The sequence below is a fragment of the Ictidomys tridecemlineatus genome, chromosome 12 (genome assembly GCF_052094955.1).
Source record: "Ictidomys tridecemlineatus isolate mIctTri1 chromosome 12, mIctTri1.hap1, whole genome shotgun sequence".
Taxonomy (NCBI): Eukaryota; Metazoa; Chordata; class Mammalia; order Rodentia; family Sciuridae; genus Ictidomys; species Ictidomys tridecemlineatus.
Genome location: NC_135488.1, coordinates 111,943,627 through 111,960,296, shown reverse-complemented (window position 1 = coordinate 111,960,296; position 16,670 = coordinate 111,943,627).

The window sequence follows — 16,670 nt, the reverse complement described above, 5'->3', positions numbered from 1 at the left end:
ATGTCCTGTGTATGGTCAGGGAGCCCACATAATTTAGTTGAACCCTCAGTGGAGTCCAGAGTTCATTTGGAAACTTGAATTCTAGTCCTGGTTCCATCTTTAACAAATGATGTGTTCTAAACCAGGCCATCTTTCTTCTTTGTAGCTCAATTCTCTTTTCTGAAGGGTAGAGTAGATTTAAGATCATTGGTAATCTTCCAAAATAATTTTTTTTCAAATAGTGTAATTTTTAAATTTCTTTTTTTCTTTTTGCACACAGAACTTCTTTAGTCCTCTAAAATATAAAGCCTGTTTGGTTTGAAACTGTACTATTTGTTGATTTACTGCCTTTCAGGTCTAAACGTATTCACTACCTGCTCTGTGATGATGGAGCTAGATTCTGTAAGCATTTCACTTTGCTTTTCTCCTGACATTCAGAATTCTCACCATAGCTAAATTGTGGAACCAACTTAGATGTCCTTTAATAGATGAATGGATAAAAAAAATGTGGCATATATACACAATGGAATATTACTCAGCAATAAAAGAGAATAAAATCATGGCATTTGCAGGTAAATGGATGGAGTTAGAGACGATAATGCTAAGTGAAATTAGCCAATCCCCTAAAAACAAATGCCAAATGTTTATTTTGATATAAGGAGGCTGATTCATAGTGGGATAGGCAGTGTGAGCATGGGAGGAATAGATGAACTCTAGATAGGGTAGAGGGGTTGAAAGGGAAGGGAGGGGGCATGGGGTTATTAATGATGGTGGAATGTGATGATCATTATTATCCAAAGTACAGGTATGAGGACACAAATTGGTATGAATATACTTTGTATACAGCCAGAGATATGAAAAATTGTGCTGAATATGTGTAATAAGAATTGTAATGCATTCTGCTGTCATAGATAAATAAAAAATAAATAAATTTTTTTTTAAAAAAAGAATTCTCAGGAGAGGGAGCTGAGGAAACTTTGCAGGGAGAGTAACCTTCCTGGTCCTGCTGTGCTTCTAATTCATTCTTTTTGCTCCTCTTGCCTGGCAGCCAGTGGCGTGTCTCAGGGACAGTCATTGGCATTCGTCCCAATCATGTTCTAGCCACCCCCAGCAGATTCTCTATCAAATTTCAATATTATGTGCATGGGCACTCTAGCTATTGGCTTCCCGTGGTGGGTCTCCCTGTCTTCCCATGGGCTGCTTCCTGACAACCAGGCTTGGGTGCAGTTCTCTGGCCTGCAGCTTCAGCAAGTTTGTGACATGGAATTGTGGTCCCTGAATGCCTGGCCAAGCTGTGACTCTTTGTCCACTAGCCTTGGTGCAGAAACCAGGGCCCAGCTCTGGACCAGGTCAGCCCACTGAAATTCCCCATCCTGTTGTGCTTTAAGCACAACTTCTTCAGAAAAGTCTGAACCCCAGCCTCCCATTTCCATGTTTATTTTTTCCTTGGGTTCTCTTCCTTAGACCTGATGTTTTCTCTTCACCTTGTAAAGATAACCCTGTTGTTGGATGATAATTCTTTTATTTGCCCTTTAAAACTTTTTTTCCTATTTGTTCTTTTTAGTTATACATGACAGTAGGATGTATTTTGACATAGCATACATATATGGAGTATAAATTCCCATTTTTGTGGTTGTGCATGATGTGGAGTTACACTGGCCATGTACTCATATGTGAACATAGCTATGCCCAGTTCATTCTACTGCCTTTCCCATTCCCACTGCATTCCTCCCACTCTGCCCTACTCAATCCAGTGGACCTCCACTCCCCTGCCACTGCCTATTGTGACTCAGCATCTGCATATCAGAGAGAACATTTGGCCTTTGTTTTGGGGGGATTGGCTTATTTCACTTAGCATATTGTTCTCCAGTTCCATCCATTTACCAGCAAATGCCATAATTTCATTCTTCCTTATAGCTGAGTAATATTCCATTGTGTATATGTACCACATAATCTTTAACCATTCATCTGTTGAAGGGCACCTAGGTTGGTTCCATAGCTTAGCTACTGTGAATTGAACTGCTGTAGACATTGATGCAGCTGCGTCACTGTGATGTGCTGATTTTAAGTCCTTTGGGTATAAACTGAAGAGTGGGATGACTGGGTCAAATGGTGGTTCCATTCCAGGTTTTCTGAGAAATCTCCATACTGCTTTTCAGAATGGTCACACTAATTTGTGGTCCCACCAGCAATGTATGAGTTTACCTTTTCCCCACATCCTCACCAACATTTATTGTTACTTGTATTCTTGATAATTCCTATTCTGACTGGTGTGAGATAAAATCTCAGTGTTGTTTTTATTTGCATTTCTCTAATTGCTAGTACATTTTTTCCCATATATTTGTGACTCATTGTATTTCTTCTTCTGTGAAGTGTCTGTTCACTTCCTTGGCCCATGTATTGATTGGGTTATTTGGGGTTTTTTCAGTGTTCACCTCAGATACAGCATTAATCTTCAGGATATGTATACTCAATAATTCTTTTATTTTATGAACCCGGTGTGCTTAGCTACTGACTCACATCCAAGCCCTTTTTATTTTTTTAATTTTAGACAGGATCTCGCTAAGTTGCTGAGGCTAGCATCAAACTTGCTATCCTCCTACCTTGGCCTCCTGAGTCACTAGTATTACTGGCGTGTACCACCATGCCTGGCTTAGACAATGATTCTTAATATGAAGCATTTTCTTTTCAACTTAGAACTTACATATATTCTCCATCTAAACCCTATCAAATGCAAAGCTTCCATGAATAGAGGAGCTAGAGATTTCACTGTTTGGTACCCCTGTTAACTTCTGGGAAGAATATCAGGGGATGATAGTAACAGAGAAGCATATTTGGAAATCACTGGAACGAGTGAACTTTAAATCCTTCTTCTCTGATTTTGCCAGGTCCAAAATGACAGAAGGAAACTGGAGCTGACAATGGCTCCCACAGTCAGGGAAGGGAAGGGGCAGTGAGGTCCTTGCCGACTGTGTCCCAGAGCAAAACGTCCACTCAACTTAGAGTGGGACCTGGGCTAAATACCTGGATTTCTCATTGAAAGGTGACTTTGTTCAGATTGTCACATGTCCTCATTTCTAAGGTTTCTAAGAGAAGCTTTTTTCAGTAAAAACGAATTCTGTCTAATTTATTTGAATTTCATATTAAGCCTTTATGATTTCTAATAAATATCTCATTCTCACCAGAAGAGGCCACTGTGGCCCAACTTAATGTATCTGTCACAGCTGTGGATCATTCTATTTGGTTTCGAAAATTGCTGTACCCTTTAAATACAGTCATGGGAAATCTGTATTTATGGAAAGCAGACACCTCTTTCAACAGAGAATGGACACACTTCGCTCCCATTCTGCAAGAAGCCAGGCTCCAATCCTGTTTCCACCACGGAGACAAACTCTGACCTTGGCAAGTACCTTAGGCCTGCTCACTTTTAAAAAGAGATGGACAGTATCCAGCTCCTTTACTTTTGAACATTAATTAAGGGCTGGGGATGTGGCTCTGCAGTAGAGTGCATATGTAGCATGCGCAAGACCCTGTGTTTAATATACCTAGCACAAAGATAAATAAATAAATAAATTAGATGAGCTGTTGTTTTCAAAGTACTTAAAAGAGTGCCCATATCAAAGAAGAAGCAGTACTGGCTTCCATCCAGTTATTTTTTATGTAAACCCACCCTTGTCAGCAAACAACTTGACAAGAATCCTAAAATGGTTTAAGAGCATTTACCTAAAAAGGTAAAGATGAATGGAAAGCTAATTTCAAGGATGTTTACAAGGTCAATATAGAATGTTGTGAATAGTGCCTGCTAAATAAAAAATCATTTTTATCTATAAATATATTCAATGTTACATTAGTTACTATAATTCTTTCCATTTTATTTTTATTAATCTGTTTAATTGGATCTTGTTTATCATTTGCTTAGCTACTCTTTAAATGAGATTTGTAGATTTTTTTCATTTGTGTGGTCTGGGTTTTAATATTTGTTTTTTGTTTTTTAATATTCTTTCTGCATAGAGTATTTCTATAAGTAAATTTTATTGTACTGGCTTAGTAGTAACAAATTCTTTATTATCTGCTTATCTTGGAAGGCTTTTATTTCATCTTCAATTTTGAATAATAACTTTGCTTGATACAGTAATCTTTGTTGACAGCTATTTTCTTTCAGCATTTGAAGCTCATCATTCCAAGTCCTCTTGCCTTTTAGTTTTTCTGATGAGAAATCAGAAGTGATTGTGATTGGTTGTCTCTATATGTGACGTGGTGTTTTTCTCTTGAGACCTTTAAAATTCTAACCTGGTTCTGTATGTTAGGCATTTTAATCATTTATGTGTTATGGAAAGATTCTTTTTGACTCTATTTGGGGTCCTGAATGCCTCTTGTATGTGGATGTCTCATTCTGAAAATTTTCTGTTTATATTTCCCTGAAGAAGTTACCCATTCCAGTAGCCTGCATCTTACAACCCTTCTCAATTGAAATGATTCTTAAATTCTATGTCTTAATGTTGTCCCAGAATTATTCTACATTCTTATCATGGTTACATATGTTATTCTCTTTAATGCTATCTGAACATTCAAGATCAGCTACTTTGTCTTCCAGTTCTGAGATTTTATCTTTGCTGTTGTCTACTGTACTAGAGAGACTTTCAATCAAACATTTTATTTGATTGTGTTTCATATTCAAGATTTCTGTTTGGTTCTTTTTCAATATTTATATCTCCTCATTGAATTTTTCATTCATATCCTGTTATGACTTCCTGAATTCCTTCAGTTGTTTTTTTCTTTTCTCTTGAATTCATTCTTCATTTTTACAGCAATTATTTTTAATTCTTTATCAGACATGTCGTCCACTTCAATATTTTTGGGAGCACATGCTATTGAATAATGAACTTTAGGAGGCATCATGTTACATTGTTTTTTATATTACTTACATTACAGTGTGGTTTTATGCATCTATTGGGGTGGATTTCTCTTCCACATTTATATGTGGGCCCCTTTAGGGCACAGCTATTACTTGCCCTAGTGTCCTAGAGTGATCTAGATGAAGACCTCCTCATGGGTATGGTATTGCTATTGTTTAGACCTTAGCGTCTCCCAACAGCTCATGTGTTAGACAATGTAAGAAAGTTTAGAGGTAAAATATTTGTGTTATAAGAGACTAAACTTAATAAGTATATTAATCCACGGATAGGGATTAACTGGATGGTAACGTTAGGTAGACAGCATGTGGCTGGAGATGGTGGGTCATTGAGGGTGTGTCTTTGGGGTTCATATTTTGTCCTTGTTGACAGAGCTCTCTCTGTTTCCTGGAGTCGTGCCTTCAGCTGATTTCTTCTGCCCCACCATTTTGCAAGGATGTTCTGCTTCACCTGAGGAATGGAGTCAGCCATCTATGGATTGAGACCCTAGAAACGTTTCCTCCTCTAATTGGCCTTATCAGGTATTCTGGTTGTAACAGCAAAAAAATCTTATAAAACGGATATTCACAGCCTCTATGTTAATTATTTCTGTTTTTTGCTAAAGCAATGGATGTCCATAGGTGGGACCTGTGGGCCCAACCTTAGCCCTTTATACTCAGGACTTGGCTATCAATATTTTTTCTCTTCTCTGTATTAAAGTATAGCTGAAAATTGAATGTTATTCATTTGTGTGTGGAGCATGGTACACTGTCTTGTAGGTGAGTTATTTCACTTTTTTTTTATGTGTGTGTGTGTGTGGTTCTGGGGTTTAAAACGAGGACCTGGTGCATGCGAGGCAAGCACTCTGCCAGCCGAGCTCTATCGCTATCAGCAGTCTCCACTCTGTGAACTGGTCATGTCCCTGTAGGTTCCCAGCACCTTTCAGAAGAAGGGAAAACAAACAATAGCAACAAGCAATGCAAACAACATACAGAAGTCAAACAAACACCTGGAGCCTACAGTAACCTCAACAATGTTAATTGCCACAAAGCCCAGAAATGGTGGGGTCTGAGATTACCCTACAAACAAACAAACAAACAAACCAGTAAATAGCTGTAAAGTATATCTGCCATTAAAGCAAAGAACAGGTGTCCCCTGTGTTATCTTCAGCAGAATTAATTGCAATAGCATGACTGTGGGGACAGGGGTTACATAAACCAGTTAGTTTTAAAAGATGGTATAAATACACTAAATTAAGAGAAAATCAAATGTGATAAGAAGGTATAAATGAGGTTACAATTTCACAAAAGTGAATAGAGAAAATGCAGAAGAGGTGCAACAGTTGATGGTTACAATGAAGGAGGAGAAAATAGAGGGAGAAGAGTAAAGGGAGAGAAGAGAGGAGAACAGTAGATGTGGCTGTTAGCAGGAGAAGGAAAGAGAAAGAAAACAAGAGAAACAAATGAAATCAATGCAAAACAAAATCAAAATATATAAATCAAAAACCTTATCTCTCAAAGGATAAGGAAAACTAACTACCCCCAAAAGATGCTAAAACAGAAAATATAAACAAATTTAATGCTTAATGAAATAAGCCAATCCTAAAGAACCAAAGGCCAAATGTTTCCTCTGGTATGTGAATACTAATTTATAATAAGGTGGCATTGAGGGGAGAATCGAGCTACTCTGGATTAGACAGAGGGCAGTGAAGGGAGGAGAGGGCCTATGGGGGTTGGAATGACAGTAGAATGACTCAGGCATCATTGCCCTATGTGCATATATGATTACATGACCTGTGTAACTTTAAATCATGAACAACCAGAAGAATAAGGAATTGACTCTATTTATGTATGATGTGAATTAGAACAAATAAAAAAATTTAAAAAGAAAAAAAGAAATATATATGTACATATGTTTATGAACCAATCAGCACAACAAACACACACACACACACACACACACACACACACACACACACCGACATGCACATGAAAGAAAAGATAAAGAAAAAAAGATTCTTAATGAAAAATGAAGAAATTATTTCCACTGAGGTGGTCAAATTAGCCAAAGACAATAGATAGTGTCTTTATGTCTGAACAACCTTCTTCCATTTTTTCGTGAGCTCTGTACTGAGAGCAAGAGCCAGGGCTGGGGGTTGTTGATCCTTTTCCTCTTTGTTGTGCTGTTCACCAAGCTGCCAGATGGAGTGGCCTAAGACCGAAGCTGGTTCAGACATTTCTCAGCTTCTCTTCTAATCGGTATGAGGTAGGATGGGAAGTACTGTTGGCACCCACCTGATTGATGCACTTCCAGGGTGGGGCAGCTGCAGAGTTCTACAGCTGGAGTTCCTGTGAGGGAAACTTATGTCTAATCAGTCCCCATGGGCTTTGGTGGGTGGTGTGTACTCTGGAGAGGTCAGACCAACACACCCAAAGTGAAACCAGAGTTTTGAGATGAAACTGGATGCAATGGAGCTGCTGGCAGGTGAGACTGGAATTTCTCCAATTCTGCTGGCAGGTGGGGTCTGTGTAAGATTTCAGGCCTCTGCACTGTGAAGTGTTGCAGCTTTTGACGGTGGGCCATGCCCTCCAGTGTTGCAGCAGGCCCCAGCAGCTCACCACCAATTTCTTCTTGTTTCTGGGTTCTCATCTTGTGAATTGGAAGAATGAAATCCCCAGACCAGGATGAATGAGTGTAAGAGTAGGATTTATTAAAGATCAGAAATAAAGCTCTTGCATTGCAAGGGAGGACCCGATAGCAGGTTTCTCTGCCTGACTGTGCTAGTCTAGGCTTATATATAGCACGTGCTTCACTGCTATTGGTCCAAACTTATACTAATTAGGGTTTGGAGAAGTACTAATGCTATTGGTCAATTCTTGAGTCCCAACTTTCATTCATATCTGTCTCACTTCCATATTGTCATTGCAGGTCATGAAGCAGGAAGTTGAGGTCATTGGATGGGGCTGCAGCAATATGTAGAGCAGACTTCCGTAGCAAACATCCATTCTATGCCTAGGCCTGGCCACTGAAGGATGACAGGTCAGCATTCCAGGGCTCTGCTAGGTGCTGGCTCTCTGTACCTCCATGGAGGATTCCACGTGGATGCAGACCATGCTTGCTTCCCAGGCTCCAACCCAGTTAGGCTGCCACTTTGCTGCTCCACCTTGCCACTGCTCCACCTCGCCACTGCTCCACTGCCGCTCTTTGGCATGAACCAGGTGGCTTGCTGCATGACTTGGCAGCCAGGGAGCTAGTCACTAGGGCCTGGAAGTTGGTGATCTCTGCTGGGAGTCTGGATCTCAGGAGCCCAAGGATTCTGGACTTAGGCCAGGGGAGCCTATCCTTCATCCCCTCTGCTGCACACAAGCACAGACTTCCCAGGCTTCCCAGACTCAGTCCCTGAGTGTTTTCATCCCATCTGTTCAGATTCCCAACCCACTTCAACTGGTCATGTGAGGTGCCAGACTCAAAGGAGACGTGATTTGGGCTCTCCTTTGCTTTTCTGATTTAAATCCCCTTGGCTACAATTTCCTCTGTGACTGTTTCACTCATGTTCTGCTAGGTACACCTAGGCCAAATGGTAGGTGCCTGCCAGGACAGCATGGCAGTGTTTCCTATGAACTTCTGGCTCTTGCATCAGCAGCTATAGTGTGGGTGACCTCAAGAAGACTCCTGCCTCAGGTCTCCGTGGCCTGTTGGGAAACACAGAGCAGTTTCCAAGCACCAGTGCACAGTGCAGCCTCTGGATCAGCTAAGGGCAGGCTGTTTTTCTGATATCAGGGTTTTCCATGCTAAATCTGTCCATTGTGTTTCTTTCTGTGTCATGTCACCCAGTGCTGATTCTGTTGCTAGTGCCACCACTGTGATCAGCTTGGCTCCAATGTTGTCTTTCTTCTTTGCTTACTGTACCCAAACCTGCCTAAGACACTCTGACTGTCCAATATTGAGTTTTAGTAAAATCCCTCATTCAACCACCTTTCTGAGAAGAGTACTACCACTGCTCAATGCAGAGCCGTGGAGCAAATAAGAATTCTGCCATCCTGCAGCTGCCATCTTGAATCACCCTAGACAATGCAATTCCAATAAAATTATCAAAAAAGCATTTTATGTATCTCTATTCTTCTGAGAGGCATATGGCAAAAACCAAAACAAAAAGCCCTGGTCATTTGATAACTATTAAATTATCCTTTTTTTGGGAGGGGGAGGTGGGGAGTTGGAGGTAAAAAAAAGAAGTAATAATATTTAAGAGGAAATAAGTTAAAAGTTGACTATAATTGAAATATTTTTCAGTATTATGGTATTATTTGATAACCTGTTCTGACTAACTTTTTGAATAATGCACAATAAATCTGAAAATAATAAGAAACTTTATCCTTGGGTGCCATCCAACATAATATTAAAATAAATGTCATCCTCAAAAACATTTGGGTTACATTTAAGAAATCATAAGACTAAAATATTCCTATGCAGGCAGTTGAAGGGAGTAATTTTTTCAAATAATGATTAGTCTGAGAGAAACACCTTAGGAGTAGCTAGAAAGAATATTTATGTTATAAATTAATGAAAAAATACTGTGTTACATTTAGTGTTTTTGTTGGTGTGTTTTTGTAAAAACTCATTTTGTTTTGTTCTCAGAAACCTATTCCTGAAAACAGTATTATCTGTTGAAACCAGGAGACAGAGAAGGTGGAGAATATCAGAAGATGCTTTATGTTTCTGTGCACTGGTGTACATCCAAGTTTAGAAGACACAGAGACACTTCTCTATTACTAAGTTTCACATCCCTCACTGTATCTACCCCAAAATGGAGGCTTACGGGGCCTCTATTAGTCATCTTCCAAAGAGATCCTTTCTTTTTGTTTTGTTGGAGGTTTCCACAATCTATGTCAAATCATGAGTCTAGAAAATCTTTTATAAATACGGGGAAAGGACTATTTATGAATTCAAAGATATCAATAGGCAAAACTCTTGTAAGAGATATTACCCGTCGAAGCTCAACAGTCTTGTGGATTCACAGGCTGAAAGATATTTTCTTTAGCATGCTCTCATCATAATGCAAATATTTTCTCATGACTGTACAATACAGAAAAATAATGCAACACAAAAGAGACTAAAACCAAGGACAGACTGTTTTAAATATTAATTCTGTGCCTCAGAAATTTGAATGAAGGTTTCAAGTAGTTCAGGGTGGCATTAAGCATGATCCAGATTTGATTTACAAGAATCATCTTCTTTGAATGTTCTTCTTTCTGCCAAAAGGTATTTTTCTTCATGTGGGCCAGGAGGGAGCATGCCCAGGGGGGACAGAATCTGAAAACCTAGGCCAAGTTCATGCCCTCACTTCTTTACTACCACTTGTGTCTTCATGTGCTTTAAGCTCTGAAGGAACTGAATGTTCCTTTGCATAATCATCCTGCCATTAACAAACCAACTTGGTGGCTCTCTTGAAACAGATGGAATGAATATTTTGAATTTGGCTCTGTTGAAAAAAGCCTATTTGGTCCAATAGATGGCACTGTGATATAAATGAGTAAAGCTATCAAATTAAATTTTTTAAAAAAGCACAAACACCAAAAGCACACTCATACTCTTTTTTTTTCCCCCTCAAGCTCACTTCATGAAGCATTAATCAATCCAGAGAAGCTAATAAAATGCCTGGAAAATGAGTCCCAATGTTATTTAAATTATGGCTATTTATCAGTAAACATCAGAAACTCACCAGCCAGCTACAGAAGTAATCTAAAAGGCAACTGGTCAAAACAGATTTGGCCCCTGATGAAGTTTGTAGATTCTTTTTTCTTTAAAGTTGTCAATGGACCATTATTTTACTTATTTATATGTGGTGCTGAGGATCGAACCCAGTTCCTTGCACATGCAAGGCAAGTGCTCTGCCACTGAGCTACAGGCCCAGCCCTGTGGATCATTTTTTTTTTTTTTTTGATGCAGAGAATAAGATTTGGATTTGCTCACGTTTGCAGGGTGAATCCATGATGACTTTTCAGGAAGTGATGTTTGAGCAGTTGGTAGACCCAACCTGATCTTTTATTAAACTTGGGAGCCATCTTGCCACAAAGTGATGAAAAGATAATTTCAGCTTTACTATAAATTACTGTAAATTCTGAACCTGCTTGGAATGCCTGCCCGTGCCTTGAACTCACCCATGCCTGGCTCTCTGACCAGATAGCAGTCCTCTCTGAAACTTTGGTGACACCTCATAAATATTGGCCTTCCCTGGCCAGACAACGACCCTCTCTGAGGCTCTAATGGTCCTCATAAATTCTGATGTTGGGGCCAGCAAAAAACGTAAACTACCGTTAGTGTGATGCTTGTCAGAGTTCTGTTATCTGTAACCCCCCTTTTGTGTAACTTTCTGAGCTATAAAACTGGGCTGTAGGAAAGGTGGGGCTGCTGTCTTGTTCCCGCCATTTGGGAGGAAAAGGCAGTCCGGCCGGTCGAAATAATAAGCTTGCTTTAATTTGACTTTAATTGGAGTCAGTGGTCTTTTCTTGTGTCCTGGTCTAACACAGTCCCGTGTCAAAATAAAGTTGTCTATCAGCAAATGCTTTTGTAAATCTTAAAGCACCACCAGTGTTTGTCTGTTAGAGCGAACTAACATTTATTTTTGTTCTAAATTAGGAAAACAGGGAAAGTGATTCAGCCTGACATGACATTTAGCTGAACACCACCAGGGGTGTTTTCCTTGGTGAGGTCGAAGAAATAGAGAAAATCTATTTCTAGAGAGTTCTAGAAGTTAAGGTCTGTGCTGCCATCAAAAAGGAGTTGCATGAGGAGGGGTGGCAGGGGACCTTGGATAGGAATAGTGAAAGCTTCCATCAAAGTTCTACATTCTACAAAACATTCAGAGATTTTTAATGGGAATTCACCAATATCTTGAGGAGGTCTCGTGGTATTCGGTTTTGATATTTTTGCCTCATGGGAGGACATGAAGAATCAGAAGTTATGTTCTCATAAAGGTAGACGCCCTTATGTCTCCCGTATGATTCCTGAAAGACAATGTGATACAGGAAGAAGCACCCAACACAGGGAATTAGGATGCTTGGCTTCTGTCCTTCATCTCCTTGGACCTGTGTTTTCCCATTTATATGACCATAAAGTAGACATTATTCCTAGAGTCCCTAATAACACTAAACGTGAATTGTTATTTCTTTTTCTAATACTGAACATAATAGATGTTGTAAAATTTAATGACCTCATTACCACAAATGGTAAATGATGTTTTCGAATAAAATATTGAAATACTCCTTAGCAAGTCTGTGTACGCTGCAGTGGCCTTCAAGGTTTCCCTGACATCGTCAATGAGATTGATATCAAGAAATAAATTTGCTGTGGGGGAAAAAGAATTAACTTCATTTATGGAGCGTTTGTCTTCCTCCGGTCTCTCCTTCCTGCCCACAGGTATTTATTGAGCTAGTACTGTGTACAAGGCATTTTATATGCTGCTGAGGGCAGAGCATAGCTGACCTACCCCTTAGAGTTTAGAGTAGAGTCAACGTCAAGTTAACGAGCAGCTAGGGAATAGAAAGACACGTGCTTGGAGGAGTGGAAATGGAGACGGACATATGGAACAACACCCAGCTGTTCCAAAGCAGAGCGTTTCTCCCTGTGTTTGTCTGTTTATTTCTTGGTATCTTCCTTTTCTCAGGAGGCTTGAAGCTGGCACTTTCAAGTTCTCAAAGACCCTGGTGATGAGGGGAAAATCTCTGATAGATCTGCTTTAGTTTCCTAGGGCCGCTGTAGCAAAACACCACACTGCACATCTTAAAACGACAGAAAGGCATGCACTCAGAATCACGGAGGCTGGAAGTTCAAGGTCAGGGTGTCAACAGGGCCATGCTCCCTTGGAAGACCTTAGGTAAGCTACGGCAGTGTGACGGTCATCTCAGTCTTCCTCTGCAGGCCACACTCGTCTGTGTCTCCTTTGTGCCTTCAAAAATCTTTGGTTTTGTAAGGACTCTGACCCTGGCATGTAGGGCCCACCTTCATCTTCATGACCTCATCTCAATTGATTCTATCAGCAAATACCCTACTTTCAAATAACCTCACCCTTATAGTTTCCATATGGAAATGAATGCTTGGGATACACTCTTTAATTCACTGTACTCTCGTTTTAAAAACTAGTGCCTTAAGAGAACAGGGGACAGAAGGAAGACAAAATAGAGATTTTATTTGTTAATACAATTTGTATGTTTTAATGATTCTGGGCATCATATATGCTTATTAAAAAAACAGAACATTATTTCATAACAATATATACTTATAGCACACACTTGTATTCCTAGCTATTCAGAAGGCTCACACTGGAGAATAGCAAATTGGAAGCCAGCCCAGGCAATTTAGCAAGAACCTGTCTCACAATAAAATAATATACAAAGGTCTGGGGATTAGCTTTCTTTGCTTTCGTGTTGCCCAGCATGATGGAGTGCCTGGGTTTCATCCCCCCGCCACTAAAGCAATGTGCACATATATGCTTATACATCTTTAATGCAATGATGTTTCCATCCATTGATTTATTGTATAGTCAGTTCACTGAGTGTTGTGTTTTGGGCTCATCATGTGTGGTGAGAATATCAGACTATGCCTAAATCTCAAAGGGTTTGGTGGCATCACCCTCTTTGCCGAGTGTGACAGAGGACAATGACCTTTTCATTCCCTGGCACGTCTTTCAAAGAAGACACTCCGGTGGTCAAAAGAGAAAAGTTACAGAAAGATATAAAACAAAATCTGAACAATCTTGGCACAAAATAATTAGCGTCTGAATTACTGAAAATGTGAAGAATTCTTGACAACATAATGAGTCCACTAAATTCCCTTCCAATTTTCTTCAATTCAAAATCAATTTCAAATTTACTTCTCTTGCCATTAAAGATGACATACTTATTATGAGGGACTTTAAACAATGGCAACATGAAATCCTTTTATGATAGATTTGTTGCTAAGCCCTCAAGTTACAAATCAAACTTTTCAAGACAAGATTTATGTTCTTTCTATTTTTTTTTTTTTTAGTCTTGGTGAATCTTCATTGTGGGAGAATTCACTTATGTAAAATGCAAGGAAAACTGATGTCTTGAAATCTTAGACATTTCTCCTTCATTGATCAACCTCATGGAATGGCAATTTTGAGTAAATAGGGTCTCCACCCCAGAGTTTCTTCTTTTTCTTTTTTTTTTCTCTCTCTCTTTTCTGTCTGTTTGCTTTCTATCCTTCATGATCCCTCTCTCCTGTGTCCCTCCTCCCCTCCCTGCCTCCTACCTTCTCTCCTTGCTTTTCTTTCCCTTCCTTTCTATTTTGAGAACTGAGAAAGCTACAGCAAAGTAAGGGGGAAAAAAGGAGCAGATCCATGAACGTATCAGGGACATCAGTGGAGTAGAGGAAAGGGATAGAAGAGGAGGGAGGAGAGATGGGGAAAGTGAGGAGTTAAAGAATGAAATTGTGCACAGTATGCTATGACATCTATAACTATGCTACAGGGAATTTCACCTTTATTTATATCTAAAAGTCACCAATTAAACATGAAAAAAAAAAAACAGAAGGAAGACCAGTGTAATGGAGGAAGGGGAACAAGGGGAGGGACGTGAGGAGGGAAGAGGAAGAACTGGGAAATGAAATGCAGCAAATCATAATCCATGCATGTTTGATCATGTCAAAATGAACTTTAATATTATATATAGCTACAGTGTACTAATATATAAAAACACTGGTAAAAGAAACCTCTAAAGGTGTAATTACCACGTGATGCATCACTTGCAATTTTGGATTTTTATCCTGGAGATATGTCAACCTATGTTCACCAAAAGCATTTACACATACGTTCAAAGTAATTTTATCACAATAGCCAAACCCTGAAGATGATCCAGATGTCTCTTATCCCGAAAGGAGTGTGTAACCTGTAAGTGGACAAACCACCTGTGGTGCATCCATGCAATGAAATGCTACCCAGAAATGTCGAAGAATGGACTCCTGGCACATGCGGTCCTTTTTACAAGTCACTAGGGAATTGTGTCAAATGAATAGGCCAATCTAGTAAGGCCATACCTGCCTGATTCCATTCAAAGAGCATTTCTGAGATGGTAAGATCATAGAAATGGATAGCACATTAGTGGTTGTGGGGGGTTGCCGTTATCCAGCTGGGCGAAATAACTGGGAGATGACAAGCAACTTGAATGTTGAAGCAGGAACTACTTTACTGCGAGTGAACTGAGCAGGAACTGAGCGGGAACTCAAAGTAGCGGATACCCTAGGTAGCAGGCACCGCCTCTCTGCCGTACTGCAGAGGTACATATACCCAACTCATTACACACAGCTTAACTTAATTAACATAAACTAGATACAGCAGTCAATCATTAAGGAATCCTTATCATCTTAATGGCTCGATGGCGCTGGCTCAGAAACCACTCCTCCTAGCAAACTGCCAGGCGCCATCTTGACTTGGTTGTGGCCCTCATCCAGGGGTGAAGAATGAGATCGCTGTGGAAGGAGGGAGATGTATGTGGCTGTTGAAAGGCAGCACAGCAGTTCTTGTGCTGATGAGGTTGCCGTGTGTTCTCTGTGGTGATGGATGCCCCATCCATACATGTGGTTAAACTGCAAAGAACCTAACATATGCACAGACACCAAGGAGACGTGAAAGCTGGGGATGTCTGCCCCAGATCTGTGGATGGTGATATTGTACTACAGTTTTGCAAGATTGTACCATTAGGAAATTTGTGAGCAATACAGGACATCTTGCTATATTATTTCTTTCAGTTGCATGTAAATATACAATGATCTCATAATAGAAGAGTTTAAATTAAAAAGACAACTGATATTTGTTGAATGTTTTATGCTCATGATGATTAAAATAATAGAAAATATTTTAAATGCATGTGCAATAATCTTCAGATATATAATGATATGACATTAACTTAGGCAGACTATGTGGGACATTCAAAACAATTCAACATTTTTTGAAAAAAAGGAAATCATCTAACATTTGACTGCCTAAAGACAGTTTAATATTTTGGTGTACATCATCTGAGGCAATTGTTCATGCATTTTTACATATGTATGTTTTTTTCATTCTTTATTTTATGAAAATTATGGGGTTTTACCATGGCTCTTTTTTCAATTAATAAGAATTGGCACATTCTTGCAAGTCAGTTAACTTGCTTTTATTCTGTAACTTGAGCAGTTGTGTAAAATTTTTCTAGAGTAACAGTGGGACAGAGGAATGAGGATTGGATGCAACCTGGTTCCACACCCTAGCTCGGTGGGTAGGCTGTGCATAGTCCTAGGTAAGTCCCTCTAGCATTCCAGCTTGTAGTGTCTCCATGTTTTTTTAGCTGTGAACTTGTCATGTAGGTCCGTGAGCTTTTGCTACATGAGTAGTTGCTCAATAAATCATGAGTGTCTTTTTCAGAGGCTGGAAATTTCCAGGGCGTTTGAGGAGCTACGGTTTCTGTGTTTGTGCTGAGAAGGCAGAGGCTTGCATTCCCAGAGCAGCAGCATCTGGCTGTTACCAGGGCGTGAGTCATTAGGGGATGACGAACAAATGGAAGGCCAACTCCTCTGACACTCTGTGCCTTCCACTGTAATCCACAGAAGCCCTTATTCCCAGTTTGGGAGTGTGGTTTAATGACTCTTCCTATTCTTACTCTCTAACTCAGTTCTTGTACAGAAGAAAACATTTTAGCTTAATTCTTAGGGATCCTTACATCAATTCAATTCCCACAAGTTTGAGAAGATTTCCCTGAGACTTCTCTGGTGCCTTGCACCATTCGGGACCTCATAACCTTTCCTGTG